Source organism: Globicephala melas, chromosome 3 (assembly GCF_963455315.2).
Source record: "Globicephala melas chromosome 3, mGloMel1.2, whole genome shotgun sequence".
In the NCBI taxonomy this organism is placed as follows: domain Eukaryota; kingdom Metazoa; phylum Chordata; class Mammalia; order Artiodactyla; family Delphinidae; genus Globicephala; species Globicephala melas.
The window spans coordinates 7,320,422-7,337,506 of NC_083316.1; positions in this window are offsets into that span (position 1 = coordinate 7,320,422).

Consider the following 17,085-nt stretch of genomic DNA (forward strand, 5'->3'; position numbering starts at 1 on the left):
CTGCCAGGTCGTGAATATACACGCTGCACTGGTGGAGTGTACTTAATGCTGAGGAATAAACAGAAACATCTCATTTGCAGGTATCAGAGCACAGTGGCCAGGGGCACTGACTGGGGGGCAGGCCTGCCTGGGTGCAGATCCTGGCCCCTCCCTCATGAACCATGTGACTCCGGAAAAGTTACTTAAGCTCTTGCAGCTTCAGTTTTCTGATCTGAGAGGTAGGGTAATAATGGGACATACCTCAGTAGGCATGGTTTAAGGATGAAATTAGCTTAGGTGACTTAATGTTGAGAAGCAACATATGGGCTGGTACACTGCCATTTCCAGTAAGATTTTACTGCCCAAACACATAGATAACATCTACTATCTGTTTGTTAAATGCCAAAGTGATGGTGTAGCTTCAGACTGATAATAAAATTTCTCAAACTTTCATATTTTAGGAGTCTGTAATATTTTTCACAGAGAGGGGGAAATTGGGGCCTGCCCGCTGGGTTGTGGAGGACACAGGGACCTTATGAGGGAAAGGTTTTAAGATCCACAATGAGAGCATGTGAGGCATGGGGTGAATGGGCCAGGACAAAAGAGGAGCTAGAAACTTCAAAGCTGGAAGTTTATTACTTTTCCTAGTAGAAAAACAGGTAAAAATAATAATTTGTATTAGTAATTGAGTATTTCTAGGTGTCAAACATTGTGCTTGGGAGTTTACAGGCATTAGCTCATGTCATCCTGCTAATGACGTTATGAGCAAATAATAGTTTCATACTCATCTTCTAGATAACGAAACAAAGACAGATGTTCACTATGTCAAAATTATAGAGCTAGTAAGAAGAAAGAAAGAGAGAAAGAGAGAAGAGAGAGAAAGAAAGAAAGAAAGAAAGAAAGAAAGAAAGAAAGAAAGAAAGAAAGAAAGAAAGAAAGAAAAGAAAGAACAGAAAGAAAGGAGGGAGGGAGGGAGGAAGGTCCATCCGTTTCCCATGCTGCTGCACTTTCCATCTTACCACTGCTCCTTGCTGCTCACGGGGCTCTATTACACCCCCAGACAGCTCCAAAGTGAAATAACTCCAACAGCCACCTCCCTGCTTTTATTTAAAATGCATTCTATCCATTGCAGGCTAACCACGTTTCACTTTGCTCCTTTGCCAAGAAAATCCATGGCCCTGAGCACTTGCACAGGGTGTCTAAGGAATTCACGGCAGCGTAAAAGCCAATGCACGTGAGATGGCGGTTTGCTCGGGGGGTCAAGCCCCCTCTCAGCCCCTCAGTAGGATCCTTTCATTCCATTCACACCCGTGGTGTTTGAGTTTGAAAATGGGAGGGGAGAGGGGATATTTTGGTGAGGGGAGACTAAACTGAGAAGAGGAGAACTTTGAGGGGTCAGGGGACACCTGCTTGCTGAGGTCTCTGGAGCTGGTTTAAACCTCCCAGCAAGAGAGGATTCAGACGCTCCAGACTGCTGACCTGGCTGAAGAACTTTGTCACCCGGGTTGCTGAGCAGCTGACCTTGTGTCCAGAGTCACAAAGCAAAGCACCTTGTTGCGGGGAGACCCCTCCTGCCTCCCGGCTTCTTCTCCCCACCAGCCTGCAGCCTGGAGGTCCGGCAGCTCTGAGACAGAGACTGGGACAGCAGGGGGTCTTCCAGGGGTTCTGCAGGCAGAGTCGGTGGGACAGCGCGGGGCGGGGTGCGGGGGGTTGCCAACAGAGGAGGACAAAGGCACAGGATTGTGAGGGTACATGGGGCACCCTCAAAGGTCTTTCAAAACTCACTGGGGTGGAAAGGATCCTTGCGGCAAAGGACTGATGCTCCATCACTAACATGCTAGGGACTTAGCAACCCAAAGACTGCCAACCACGTAATTATTCCACGCAGCACACCGCTGTCCCAGACCCAGTTCTGGTCATCTTCCAGTTGAGATGGTTTACGCCTTTCATACAGATGGACCTCAGCTTCTCCTAATTATCTGCATCTTCTTAGCACCACTCACAATTCCAGAATGATGTTACAAAGATTTTTTTTTTTTTTTTTTTTTTGCGGTACGCAGGCCTCTCACTGTTGTGGCCTCTCCCACTGCGGAGCACAGGCTCCGGATGTGCAGGCTCAGTGGCCATGGCTCACGGGCCCAGCCGCTCCGTGGCATGTGGGATCTTCCTGGACTGGGGCATGAATCCGCATCCCCTGCATCGGCAGGCTGACTCTCAACCACTGCGCCACCAGGGAAGCCCTGTTACAAAGATTTTTTAGAAAAAGATGATACCCCTTAGCACTAGAGAAGGTATGTGGAAAGCAGGTGGAAATACAAATTGGAATAACCTTTCTAAAGGGCAATTTTGTAATCAAAAGCCTCAGATACCTGCCTAACTTTGACCCAGTAATTTTATTTACAGGAAATATCCCAAGACATACTTACAAAGATAGTCATCACAGCCTTGTTTGTAATGACAGTTGGAAACTACCTAACTTCCCCCAAATAGGGGCTGTACATTCCTGACAGGGGAAAAAATGAGCCACTTAACATGATGAAGAAGCAAACAGCTTGTTTCCTGGAACATATTCATGTACAGTGTTAAGAGAGGGGAAATGGTTTGAATGGTATTCAAGTCTGTATTTCTAAAACCATTTGTATATTCCTAATAAAATGAACGTTAAGTGATAGCCGTCATCTCTGGATGACAGGTTTATATGGCAGGTACTGCTTTTTATCCACATATTCACCCTCCTGCCCTTCCTCCCAAGAGAATCCTTCCTTTGTTTAGAATTGCAGTGTACCAGGTAAAGAAGGATACTTTCCAAACTCCCCTGCACCTGGAGGTTTAACCAGATGAGATGGTGCGGCCGTCTGCCAACAGTTCTTAGGAATATTTTGCTACTCCACAGCAGGGACACCCTTTCCTCCTCATGCCCTCCTACCTGCTTCCTGTCTGGAGTAGAGATGACACTTGGAGTTGCAGGAGGGCAAAGACCACTTGCTAAGAAGAGTAGAAACACTATGAATAGAGGTGCTATAAACATCTGTGCACAGGTGTTTGTGTGAGTATAAAATTCACTTCTGTAGGAATGCAATTGCTGAGTCATATATGTTATATATATGTATATAGATACACACCTATATATATGATTTATAAGAAAATGATCAGTTCTCCAAAGAAGCTGTACCATTTTGCATGCACATATCACAATAGTTTATCAAGGAATGAGGCTGGATCTACCAATTGCTAGTCCAAAGACCTTTCTTCTAACTTGCCGTCTGCCACATTTAAGTTCAATTGTTCATATTTACTCTATGTTCTCAATATGTTCATATTTTCTCTAATATAACTCAATATGTTCATATTTACTCTAATATAACTCAGTTATGAATGAATGTCATAAACGTTGTTATTATTGTCTTAACATTGTCATTCTTTTAGTATGCTTCTACATATAGGTGTCAGCACCTTCTCCTCCCTTAAATCTGTGACTTAGAATCATTTCTATCTTGTCCAAGTTCGAGAAGCGCAATGAGACATACTACAGGTAGGTGCCGTGAAGGCTCCACAGCCAGCAGCAAGTGGAAACAGGGTGAGATTCTTTAGACTCTGTAAGGGTTGGTAATTAAAGTTTCTAAAACCTCAAATCATGGCTTCCATCTTTAGAAGGTTTCTCTCCTTGAAAGCACTTAAAGTATCTTATCTTCCTAGAGGATGCTAGAACCTTATATTTTCCATTTCTCATCAGTGCATAATCTCCATGAACCCAACAGTGATTTTTCACAGAGGCTTGACATTAAAGGTACTGAAATTCTCTCTAGGCATGACCTTGAGCAGCTCAAAACCATAACATAGAATCTCTGTCTCTTTAAGAAATTACCTCTATCTTCTAGTAAGTACTTTGATTATTTTGGGCTAACATGGAGAAAATATACATGGTGTAAGTTCAAGATCTTCATTAAGTTCAAGATCTTCTTATGAATCAGAGCCATTTTAAACATTGCTTATCTCTAATGATACAGCAGAGGGAACTGACCAAACAAACAGTCTTGAAAAATATTACAATTATCTTTTAAACGATCAAAGGGCTTAAATGCCTGAAAGAGGAAGCATGTTTCTATAGAAAGAGACATTTTAAGTGATGTGTGTTAACATTTAGGGTAAGCAAACTGACTGAAAGAATAGATCTCAAATTGCATAATGGTTCAAACACCGTAAGAGTTTGGTTCTTGTGTACATATATTACCCTGGTCAGTGAGGCCAGGAGCTGGGGCAGGCGGGGGGAGGGGCATGAATTATTGATATATTGGTATATCAGCAACTAATTATCCTGAGTCTTTTGAGGGTCCCCAGTGGCAATGCCAATGCCTTAACTCCCAAGGACTCATGGACACCTCCAGTCAGCACTTGGAGACTCACACTGGAAGTGAGATATATCCTTTTCCGTTGCTCACAGCCCATTGGTCAGAATCCTTACCTCACTTAAAGGCTCTAGGATAGGGAAATGAAGTCTCTCTCTGCATAGCCACTTCCCAGGAACAACTCTGGCCTATAATTGGGGAACACCAATCTTTTATGGACAGTTAGCTCACTTTGACAAACTATTATTCCAGAATTTGTCATTTGTTTTATTCATTTATAGAATACCGGGACATTGAGATATGTCTTAGATATTTTTCCCTAAATCTTTTCCTTTTTTTTTTCCCTGAGTGTCTAATCCTTTTTCTATCAACTGCATTAAATCTAAGCAAGATAGTATAAGCTGGTATCCGACAGTGCTTTTGAGTATTAATATACAGACGTAGCTGTATATTAAATCTTTTCATTGTTTTTGTCATGACTCTTAACTTCTATTTTGTATTTCATAGCTGTGGTTCATTTTGTCTTATTTCCTCAGTTCTATCTTCTAATTACTGTCTTCTCATCATTCATATCTAATTTACCATTTACCCTTCTTTTGAGATCTTTTTCAATGATTATAGGGTTTTTTTTCAGAATTTTGATGGATTTTCTGACTTTCCATTTTCTTTGTTCATCATGCCCTATTCTTGGCTTATAGATTCTACCATTTCTCTTGTCTTTTCAAACATCTTAAACATACTTATTTTCAAATCATTTTATAAGATTTGAAGTAGCCCCAAACTAGAAATAACCCAAATGGTCATCAACTAATGGCAGTGTCTGAATATCTCTCAAGGTGGGATCTTCTCTTATGGGCCCATATTCTTTCCTTACCTTGTGTGAGAACTGTTTCAGGGAGACACACGTTGTCCCCTGGTGTGGAGAATTTATAATGAAACTTTCCATTTGTCTCTGTCTGGTCCACAATATTTTATCAGTTTCTAGACTTAATTTTTTCCATTGGCATTACTGAAATATGTAAATAACACAAAATAAATTTTAAGGGTAAACTTTCATCATTGTTGACAAATATGTACATTCTTTTAACCATTATAGTCATTTATATCACCCTAAAATGTCCCTCTAGCTCCCTTAGAAAGAAGGAGCTCCCTTCCCGCCACAGCCCAGATAACCCCAAATCTGTTTTCTGAAGCAACAAGGATACACTATACAGCACAGGAAATTATAGCCATTATTTTCTCATAACTTTTAATGGGGTATAATCCATAAAAATACTGAATCACTATGTTGCACACCTGAAAGTAATATAATATTGTAAATCAACTATACTTCAATAAAAAGAAAATCTGTTTTCTATTACTATGATTTTGCCTTTTCTAGAATTTCATATCAACAGATTCATAGATCACGTAATGTTTTTGTGTGGGGGGCTTGTTTCACTTAGTATCATGCTCTTGAGATTCAGTTATGTTGGTGTGTATCAGCAGTTTATTCCGTTTCGTTACTAAGCAGAATTCCATTTTATGAATATACCACAATTTATCGTTCACTAGTTGCTGGACATTTGGAATGCTTTTACCCTTTTGCTACTGTGAACAGAGCTGCTATGAATTTTGCATACAAATATTTGTGTCATATTTTCTCCTTTGCATGCTCGGTGTTAATGGGTGCTGAAAATTTCAAATTTGTGTTGTTTAATGTTGAACTTTATTTTATTCCTCTATAGAGTATTGGGACTTGTTCTGATGACCAATTATGTTTCATTTCAATTGCTTTGATCTTTTTAAGATTTGCTTTTAAGTTTGTTAGAACATGAGCAGATTTTATCATTATAGACTACCCTTCAACCTTTATTTCTATATTAGATTTTTGCACATCACACAGGCTATGGGTTCTTCATTGTCACGGGCTACTCTTTTCCAACCATAGCCCGGAACTTGGTCTCACATGGGCCTGGGATTCCTAAGTAGTGAGCACAGGTTGTTCATCCTTATGTCATGGATGGGCCTGACTTCCCAGTTCCTGACCCTATATCACAAGGTCAATTCTAGTTTGCTCCAGCTCAAAAGAATACCATCCTTGCAGAGACATTGCCTGGTTCCATTGTGCCCTACTTCTCTACAAGAATGTTTATAACCTCAAGTCTAATTTGCACAACCTTCTGCTTTAATAGAGCATTTAGTTTAAGAGACAGCAGGCTTTATGGTAGAACTTTCTGGATGGGAAACCCTTAAGTATCACAGCTTTTTCTGTAGATATATTCTATTTCCCTAGAGACACCCTTTGACTTTGTGCAGAATGGGTAGCATAGGAATAGGGGACTTGGTAAGCACTGGTTACAGTACTTTACAGGTGATGTAAGAGCAACGCAGACCTGCTTTTCCAAAAGAAATAATTTCCCTCTTCAAAACACATATAATCGTTAAAGGGAGAATCCAATGTAATGGAACAAACAATGATTGTCTTCTCAAGACAAAACTGGCAATATTCTCTCTAAATAATCCATTTGTGAGTTACATGTGTTAACTTGCTTTTGTTTTAGGCTATCAAAATTTTGTAAATGACGGTGCCCAGTCACGGCAGTAGAGATGTAGGATTGAGACACGTCGGGTATTTTCCCTAATCCCTTCCTCTCTGTTGTTTCCACGCATCTCGTCCTTTTCTTTCCATTAGCCACAGTAAGCTGGGCAAGGAGAGTGAGCCGCCACCCCTCAGGTACTAGAAGCAGATTCAAAGCGCATTTCCACCTGGGCTGGGTAGCATCCCATTGTCTCACTAAAGGATCACCTTCACAAGCCCCAAAAACTTCTTAGACTGTTCGATAATAGGGTTGATCGTTACCTAGGTCCCATTTTCATTTTATTACACTCTTGAAACTTGTTTTCTGAAAAGCTTCCAGAAAATAACCTGACCACATTGTAAAGTTCACAGTGATGGGTTTTAAGACAAACAGGACGGCTGGCTATTTTCTAAGCACTGAGAGCTCACCCTGGTGAGCGTCCTGGTCTCCAGGACTGGCAACCTGACATTTGCTGACTGCCAAGGATCGAGGGCCCAACACAAGCCCAGCCCCTGCCCAAGGGGCCTTCCGTGTTCTCAGCACACCTATCTTCCCTCCTTCTTTCTCTCCCTCTAGATCACAAAGCCGTTTTCCCCTAGCTGTGCTGCGTTTGTTGCCTCCGGGTCTATGAAAGGACCATCCCTTCCCGGTAATGTCTTCCAGGCGCTGATTCTTCCCAGGGCAGCCGTGTGGTTGGGAGTTTGGACGGTACCTGTGGCGCTGGCCATGGGTGAGAGCTCGGAATAAGGTCTCTCTATGCCTCGCCGTACCAGCTCCACTCTTAACTGTTCTAATTGTGCTTCATATAAATTTTATTTTAAAGAGAAAGGAGCCGCACAATTTAAAACAAACAAAACAATAAGGCCACTCATTTTGCGTTGTTTGTGTTTTTGACAAAGGCTCCCAGTGCCGTCCATGGCGGGCCCCTCCTGACCTTTCTAACTTCTCTCTCCCCTCACCTGGCTCCACAGAAACACTCTGTCCCCTCAAACTCTGCTTCCTCCCAGCCTCCCAGCAAACTGCCCCAAGCAGCCTCTCAGGCTTTCACCAGCTAATACTCTCTGCTTTGCCTGGACGTACGGCTGCTGATTGTGACACCTGCCCTTCCTCTGCTCGGTCCCCGCCTCCCAGGAAAGAGGCCACAGGGTCTCTCAGGAGTCTCCTCCTCCCTGGTCCTGGCGACTTCACACCAGGGCCTGACGCCTCTCCTCCTTCCAGGCACCCAGGGCTGCGAGCAGAGGCCTGGCTGCCCCGCATCTGACGGCCCCTCGCCGCTCCTGTGCCCACAGCAGCCCGCAGAGTGGCCCGCTAGCCGGGAGCCAGCAGTCACCCCAGCTTCACGAATTCCAGTTTTGCATAACTTTAGACAGAGGTTTGCGTTTTCAGGAAGGCATCTTCCGATGAGATTGCTCCTATGAAGGAGCAGGTTTGCATTTAAATTCGGCTGCTGTCAAAGGGATGATTTTTCTGAATTACGTTTATCCGAGCAGTGCCGGTCCCTCCCCAGGGATGAGGCGTTTGGATGCAGTCAGTCGACCTGATCTGGCACGCGGTCTCCCTCTTGCGAGGACAGGGACCTGCGGATGAATGGGAGGAGGAAGAAGGAAAGAGAAAAGCACCGAATCTGGGTATCTCTCGATGAAGGCCGATCACATCTGGGTGCGGGCAGTTGTGGAACTTACGGAGATGCCTGACGCCGCCGTCCTGCTGCCGTCCTCAAGCCAGGCATTTCCCACGTGGCGCTGGCGTTTCTCCCACTGCACGTGCGGCGGCTGTGCTGTCGTGATCACGCACCCACCGTCCCACGCTCCTGCCGCCAACTGCGCACGGCGATGCGAGGCTGTCCTCTCGCGCATGCGGAGCTAGCTCGCGCCCGTTTCTAGGCACGTCTGGTTTAGCTGTGAGCGCTCTTTGGCCCGGGTACCTTTGGGAGGTGACGCGCGGCAGGTGGGCTGGAGCAGATGTGCTCCTGCAGCTGATGGACACCTGCGGGCTCCGCGCTTCGGCCTCGCCTGCCCCTCAGGTGCTCCGCAGGTGCTCGGCCCACGGCCACCTGCACCCCAGGACCTCGGGAGCCCGGGGCCGTGTCCAAGGGCAGGACGCGCACCCGTGGCCACACCACAGGAAGGGGTCCCGTTCTCCTCACCCGGGCCCACTGCCCTCCCTGAGATCAGCACCTCCGCTGCTGCCTCTGCTTGCGGTTGCTACCACTCGACACCACCCCCTCCCACCCCGGGGGAAAGGCAGGGGTCTCGCCCAGGGCACTGCTCTCGTTCCCAAGACCCAGCGTTCAGGGGACGGAGAGCTCTGGGCCCGGACACAGCGGCGGGAGACAGTATTCTCCCCAACTCATGCCGCTTCTCAACACCACATCAAAACTGTGCTCCCCAAGACGCCCCAAGATACCTGCCTTCTCTTTAAAACCCTTCAAAAGCAGATAAACACTCACAGAAGGAGTTTCACCCAAAAGCCATCTGTTTCCCTGGGCGGTGGCCTCTGCTGAGGCTGAGACTGCTTCCAGGATGAGAAGCCCCGGCCCTGCCCTCCTTCCCCCCACCCGCTGATCCCATCACGCCTCAGCCCGGCTCACCGCAGCGCTCTCAGAGCCTCTGCCCGCCTCACCTTGTGCCCAACCCGGAGGTCCCCTTGCTTCTCACCACAGCAGGCCCGGGACCCTCCCGACTCCCCTGTATATCGAGGGAGAGCACGGGGACCTCTGTGTCACCTGGTCGCACTGGACACCAGGAAGACTCGATTTCCTCTGGTGGCTTCCTCCTCACTCACGCCTTGGCTGGAGCACTGAGACTCACGGCCCAGCCTCAGTTCAAAGGGGAGAGGAAGCAAGGAAAACAAATAAACAGGAAGACTGGGAACAGAAATGCAAACTAAGTCATTTCAAAAGTGTTATCCTGGGGCTTCCCTGGTGGCACAGTGGTTGAGAGTCCGCCTGCCGATGCAGGGGACACGGGTTCGTGCCCCGGTCCGGGAAGATCCCACATGCCGCGGAGCGGCTGGGCCCGTGAGCCATGGCCGCTGAGCCTGCGCGTCCGGAGCCTGTGCTCCGCAACGGGAGAGGCCACAACAGTGAGAGGCCCGCGTACCGCAAAAGAAGAAGAAGAAGAACAACAAAAAGTGTTATCCTGGTTCATGTTCCAATCAGAGCGACACCTGAGCCCCTTTCCAGGCACAGGATAGGGGCTTTTACCCACTTTCCTACGCTGATCTCCCATCACCGGCTGTGGTGGGTTCTCCGCTCTCCTTCCAAAGAAATCTCATCACCCAGGTTCTGGTCACATGTCTAGGGCCCTTCCATTGGATGCCTCGGCCGGATTGGCGAGAGGCTCTGTCACCCGAAGCTGCTGCCGCCCCCGGTCTTCTTTTTTTTATTTATTTTTTATTTTTGCGGTACGCGGGCCTCTCACTGTTGTGGCCTCTCCCGTTGCGGAGCACAGTCTCCGGACGCGCAGGCCTAGCGGCCATGGCTCACGGGCCCAGCCGCTCGGCGGCATGTGGGATCTTCCCGGACCGGGGCATGAACCCGTGTCCCCTGCATCGGCAGGCGGACTCTCAACCACTGCGCCACTAGGGATGCCCTGCCCCCGGTCTTCAAGCTGGGTCTGGACCTGGCTCTGTCCTCCTCGGAAGACAGTATCGTCAGGGCAGTGGGCAGCCACTTACTGTCAAATGTCTAGACTTTCAATTCTTTTGTGAATGGCTCTCCTTTGGACTGAATCACAATAGCTAAAAAGACATGTTTACATTTAGTTCTGTTTTCTACAAAGTTTTCTTTTTCTGCTGCTCTCAAACACCAGAATCTGGCCAAGGCTACTTTGTATTTATGTGAGTCTGTGCAAGTAAGACCCCACCAAGTGGCTTTAGAGTCCCTCCTGTGGGTGCAGTTTGCATGGCTCCATTCCAGCTGACTTTACTTGTTCATGATTGCCTCTTACCTGGAGCCCCCTCCATGCAGGGGAACACTTCTGGAAAATTCCAGGATGCAGGCTGTCTGAATTTTGGTATTTTACAACTTTTCCATATCCTGATTTTCATAAAACTTCTGAAAAAACTGAAGCAGTGAAAAATCAAAGTGAAAGATCAAATGAGAAAACATAAAATACCCAGGTCATAAAATATGTTTTCTCTAGCAGGTGTTTCTCAAGTTCTCAAGCAGCCTGTGTGGTGTCATGATGACCTTGGTCTCCACTTTCTGAAGTTCAGAGGTTGGATTTCTGTTGTTTTTTACCCCGTAGGGCTTCCCATCATCATTTCTCTTGACAAAAGAAAAATAGACTAGAGACAGCTAAAATATTCAAAACTACCTGTCTTTTAAAAACTTGTTACTTTCTCTGGTTATCTCAAGGTCAAGGAGCCCAAGGTAACTAGCAACCTTGACTACTGACCACAAAAAATCTATCTTTTCCATAATTCTTGAAAAAATTAAAGTATCTCACACTCTTTGTTTACATAATACATACTAATCATGAGAATATCACCTTAGACGTACAGAAAGCCTCCTTTCCAAGAGCTGTAAGAATACCATGTGTCTGAGCAAGTCCTTTCATTATACCGTGAAGAGGATACAGGTTGTTCTATATCCACAGAACAGAGCAATCGAGCATCTAAATGTTCCCTTCCTGTTGGCACCTCTACCATGGATAATCATTACTTGCCTGTGTTTTGTTGACCCTTGAGCAATCCCCTAAATGTCCATCTGACCAGCCAGATTCTTTGTTTCCCTGCAACGGTCACGTCTCTCTTCTGATAATCACTTGGCTTGAAAGCACATTTCCCCTCTTCAAATGCTGTGGAGTTTTTTTTTTTTTTTTAATTGTATAACATCCTAGTTGCCCCAAGGAGTGTTCAATAAAGTACCACTCGTTCAAATATTATTCACATTATCCTTCCATTTACAATGAAAGCAATAATAGTAATGACATGTTTGTTCAACACTTTGTATGCGGCAAGGTCTTTTGCTACATGCTTGTTTGTGTTAACTCGATGAATCATCAAAAGGACCTTTCAGGCTTCCCTGGTTCCGCAGTGGTTGAGAGTCCGCCTGCCAATGCAGGGGACACAGGTTCGTGCCCTGGTCCGGGAAGATCTCACATGCCTGGGAGCGGCTGGGCCCGTGAGCCATGGCCGCTGAGCCTGTGCGTCCGGAGCCTGTGCTCCCCAACGGGAGAGGCCACAGCAGTGAGAGGCCCGTGTACCGCAAAAAAAAAAAAAAAGGACTTTTCAATACAGGAAGACCTCTGAGACGTGGATTAGATTCCAGACCATTACAATCAAGTGAATATCCCAATAAAGCCAGTCTTACGAAGTTTTTGGTGTCTCAGTGCATATAAAAGCTATGTTTATACTATAGTGTAGTCTATTAAGTGTGTGATAGCATTATGTCTAAAAAAATACATAGCTTTATTAAAAAGTACTTTATTGCTAAAAAATGCTAACTATCATTTGAGCTTTCAGTGAATTATAATGGTTTGCTGGTGGAAGTTTTGAAAATTTGTGAGAATTACCAAAATGTGACACAGACGCACCAAGTGAGCAAATGCTATTGGAAAAATGGTGCCAAGAGACTTGCTCCATGCAGGGTTGCCACAAACCTTCAGTTTGTAAAAAATGCAGTATCTATGGAGTGCCATAAAACAAGGTGGACTGATGCTCTTGTTGTCTCCATTTACAGATGAGACACCGAGGCACAGAGAAGAGAATAGCCCCAAGGTCACAGCCACAAGGACAGAGTCACTGTTTGAACCCAGCCCAACACGGCCTCCCTGTCATCAGGGATCCAAAGGCACAGCTGTCTTAGCCAACTCTGTTTTCCCATTTTTCCAGCACAGACCTTGTGCCTAGTGGTCCAGAGATGGAGTATCATGGAGAGAATGGAGCACATGCCTCATCCCCTCACTGGCACATGTCATGTGGTTTTCTAAAATATGAGTGATTTTCTAAAATGTGATCAGGTAAAGAATTCAACTGCATGTAAGACTCCTTCCTCTTTCCATCCTGATTCCCCACCCCCTTATCACATTTCCCCTTCTAGTAGGGGGCACTGGAGTGGTTGTGGGCATTTCTGGGAGGGTTTGTGGGGAAACTGAGGTGGGGACTACATTCAGTTGGACTTCAGGAAGAGTGTGCACGTGGTTTGCAGTCACCTCCATGTAAAGTGATGTTATTGCAGAGTCTTGTTGTCGATGTGGCAGCACTCAACCTCCCTCCGTCATGTCACCATGTGCTGACACAAAGATGTGGCATTGGAGGGCCCGTCCTGCAGTGCACAGCCCCCAAGTCTGTGAATAGTGAAGAAAAATTTGGAAACACAGAGCCATAAGCTGGTCTGCGTAGGTAATCATCCTACTGTCTTAGCTTGTACCTGAAGGGAAGTTGGTAGAAATGTTCCAAATGTTGTTAAAAATGCTAAAATTTTACATGTGGTTACACATAACAAGGTAATCCACCTTGATTAATAATAATTTTCTATTCTCTCAGTAGAATAGTTTTTGTCTGGCAGTTAATACATGTACTCTGTTATTTTTCTTCAATTTATTACATATGTAGTTTCTGTCATAATTTTTTTAAATTTGAAGTTTGTACAGATTTCTTTTCTAAATCCGAATGAACATTAATTTTCATCCTTGACTTCATCGTGTGAATTTTGTATTCCTTTTCTTTCAAGGACACTCAAATTACATAAGCTTCAGATGCTTTAAAGTGGGATCTATCCTGAATATGTCCTACCAAATGCATGTGTCACAAAGAGTTAGGTTAGAATGACTTGAAGCCCATGGAAAATGTTTCTCCCAGTTCAGAATGGAGCCCCTGCCGCTGTCCTGTGTACGAGTGTGATGAGTGTGTGTTCCCTTGTCTCTTCAGCAAACAGGAGCATCTCCTAGATTCAGAATGGGGACTCTCCAGCCGCCGTGCTGATCTGCGAGTGTGTGCACTTGAATCCTCCCACTGGATGGCTGTCTAGTCCTGGCTGCCCATCTGTCCTCCTGATGGGAATGTCCTGGCGCCATGTTGCTTCCCCCAACCATGCTTCTCTCAGGGAAGGGCGATGCCTGGCCACCAGGGGGCGCCTGTCTCAGGCATCTAGTAGCAGGAACAAGGAGGTGACAGCAGTGCTGAGGTGAGAGAGAGGAAGATGGAAGAAACTGAAGAGGAAGAGACCTGTGGACAGACCTCTGCACAGCACTTGAGTGTGGCTGTCTTCACTGCTCCCAGCTTTCTAAGGAAAGGTGGCCCATGAAACTGTAATCAAACCCAGGTTTGGCCAATAATTTGAGAGGCAAGTGTCAGCAGAAAGGAACGGTGCTTTAATCAGTAGAAAGGAAAGGCGCTGGGAAGTTGGTGGACTTGTGTCCAGAGACGAACTACGAAGATTCCGCTCAGCCAGGTTGGTTTTTAAAGGGAAAAATGGGGTGGGGTGGGGGGAGAATCTCAGTGAATCATTGAGGCAGGAGGTTGGGTTCTGCATCTCCACTGCGTGCAGACCGGCTGACTCTTTCTTCAGACGTTATCCTGCCCAAGTGATCTGCCTGCAGGACTGCTTAGCGGGGCCTACTGGGGGTAGAGAGCTAATCTTACTTCTTTTTATCTAGGAAAAGTATCAACAGGTTAGACAAGACATGGTGAGCATTCAGGAGATCGTAAGTCAAGAGTTAGTTTCAGTTGCTTAGTGATCTCACTCTTATAATTAGGTTCTTTTAAGGTTAGAGGGGAAGAGAAATGGGCAAACAGGAAAGGGGCAACAGAGCTGCTTTCAAAACCACCACTGTGACGAACAATTCACCCTCTGGCAAAGGCCATGGCAAATACTTGACAAATATTGTGGAGCGCACATGCATTAAGATTGAAAAATCATATGAATTTGATTTGAATTCATTTGGATCATATGAATTTGAAAAATAATATGAATTTATTATTCATAAAAGATGCAGAGGTTTGGGTTATAGTTCAGCAAAGTTTTCTCTGTGCTTTATGGTAAGACTCATTTTCAAAATATTAAAAATGGCTTTTGAAACTAGAGATGAACTTTTGCACTTCCTGTGTACTCAATGAGGGATCATTTCACAAAGGGTTATTACTTTTTGACTTTGTTTCCTCTGTTACGCTTTTAGTAACTGGTCTAAGGAGCTCTGAACTGCCCAGAACTATCAAATGTTTATCAAATGTGTTCCTGTTGTTTTCAGATCTGGTTCTGATTGTGATCGCAGGGGTGGGGTGAGAGCTTCCTATACTCCAGAGGAAAATGTATGTCAAGCCGATTAATGAGAGAAAGGCCATTTCAGACATCACTTTCTGTATGATTTTATAAACAAACTCCTTTAAAGAAGTAAACCAAGTATAAACAAGTGTAATTCCAGAAAATAAACATAGTTTCAGATACTATTTTAAGGAACATTTCTTCTTACATTAATGCCCTACGGTTGTGCAGTCAATACATTCAATCATCCCTACTATTCTTCACAAGCTGGGCTCAAGGAGGAACTTTAAATGGAAATTTACATTGTATATTTCAAATATGTCCAGAAAGGTATTTTAAATGACATTTCAATTGTATTTGTTAAGAGTGAATGAAGTAGATTCTAAAAAGAGGAGATGGATACGTGAGCATTGGGTGAGAATGTCTAAATATTAGAGTACATCACTGTAAATACAAAGATTCAGAAAAAAAATCACAAGGAAGAGAATTGTAGGATCACATTTATTCCACTCACTTTCTAAACTAACAGTCAAATGTAGGTTCTTCACGGAATGCTTTAAGATTTTAATATTTCATCTAATACAGATACTCAGAATCCAAACTGATTTGGCCTGAGATGGGGTCTGGGTGATATATATATTTTTCAAAGTCCCCAGATAATCCTAATATGCAGCCAGAACTAATAATCTCCTGGACTGTCAGCCTGCCTAATCAGGAAGAATAGACCTCCCCCAAAAGCTGTAGGAAATTATTCTTCTGCCCTTTTAGCGCTAAAGGACATCCAACCTTCCAAAAGCAGAGAAGTCTTTTAATGTGTAGTCAGCCTGGATCATCTGGGTAAAGACAGATTTTAAAAATTAATATTTCATTAGTTGGGGTTAAAAGTAGTTTAATCATTATCATATGCTTCGCTAGTTTATATTTTTGTATAGCTTTATTTTATTATGTTAAGGTTTGTATCCATATTAAATGGGCCTTTCAGCTTTGTGCTAACTGGAAATTATATATATGTGAAATTATACACATGTATGTTTATATTTACATGAATGTGAGTATATATTAGACATGTGTGTGTGTGTGTGTGTGTGTATATATATATACATATATATATACATATGGAGAGAGAGAAGGAGATTTCATGGGATCATGAATACTGAAATACGTCTTTCAGGCATCTTCTAGCTGTGTTCATGCTAATAGTCAGCAGTTCATTGTAGAAAAACCTTGTTTTATGCAAGGAAGAATGGAATATGGTGTGCTGTAGAGAAGGCGAGCTTAATATAACAGTAAACCGATCAACAGAACAGGTTATCAACTCCTTGTAAATGAAAAACTTGATCGATTTTCCTTGGCACACACTTCTTATTGTCCATGGAAAGACTTGTAAAAGTTGTCCACGGCATCATAGAATCATCACAAAGCTGGCTGGTCTTGTCTTGGCCTCCACACAAGAGGCTGTGGCATCTGATCACACAGGAGCGTGTTATGGGGTTCTCCCCAGAGGTCATCTGCAGTCTCAGTCCAATGAAACGCTCTCCTTCAAGTAGTGATCGCGCTCAGCACATCTGGGGACACAGGGGCCACTGAGGCTACGCAAAGAAAAATGCCACTAAATTGTTTCCTAAATGGTGGAATTTATTTCAGTGCTAACTTACAATGGAATGAGATAAACTATTTACATAAAGCTTAAGTACAAAAAATATAATACAATTTTTACTGTACATAATCAGGATTCTCTTATTTTGTCCCCCAAATGTAGAGATGAAGAGGGGGCTGGTATGGAAGGAAGCTTGGGGAACTGTTGGCAATACTCGGGATCATCCTTCATGAATTTATTATTCATAAAAGATGCAGAGGTTTGGGTTATAGAACCTGGCAACTCGCCAAGAGCCGGGAGTGAGCGGGACACTTTCACTTCGGGGATACCAGCTCAAAAATATGCCTGTTTTCCTCTGAGTTGAGGCTGGGAGCCCGTGAGAGTTGGTTTCTT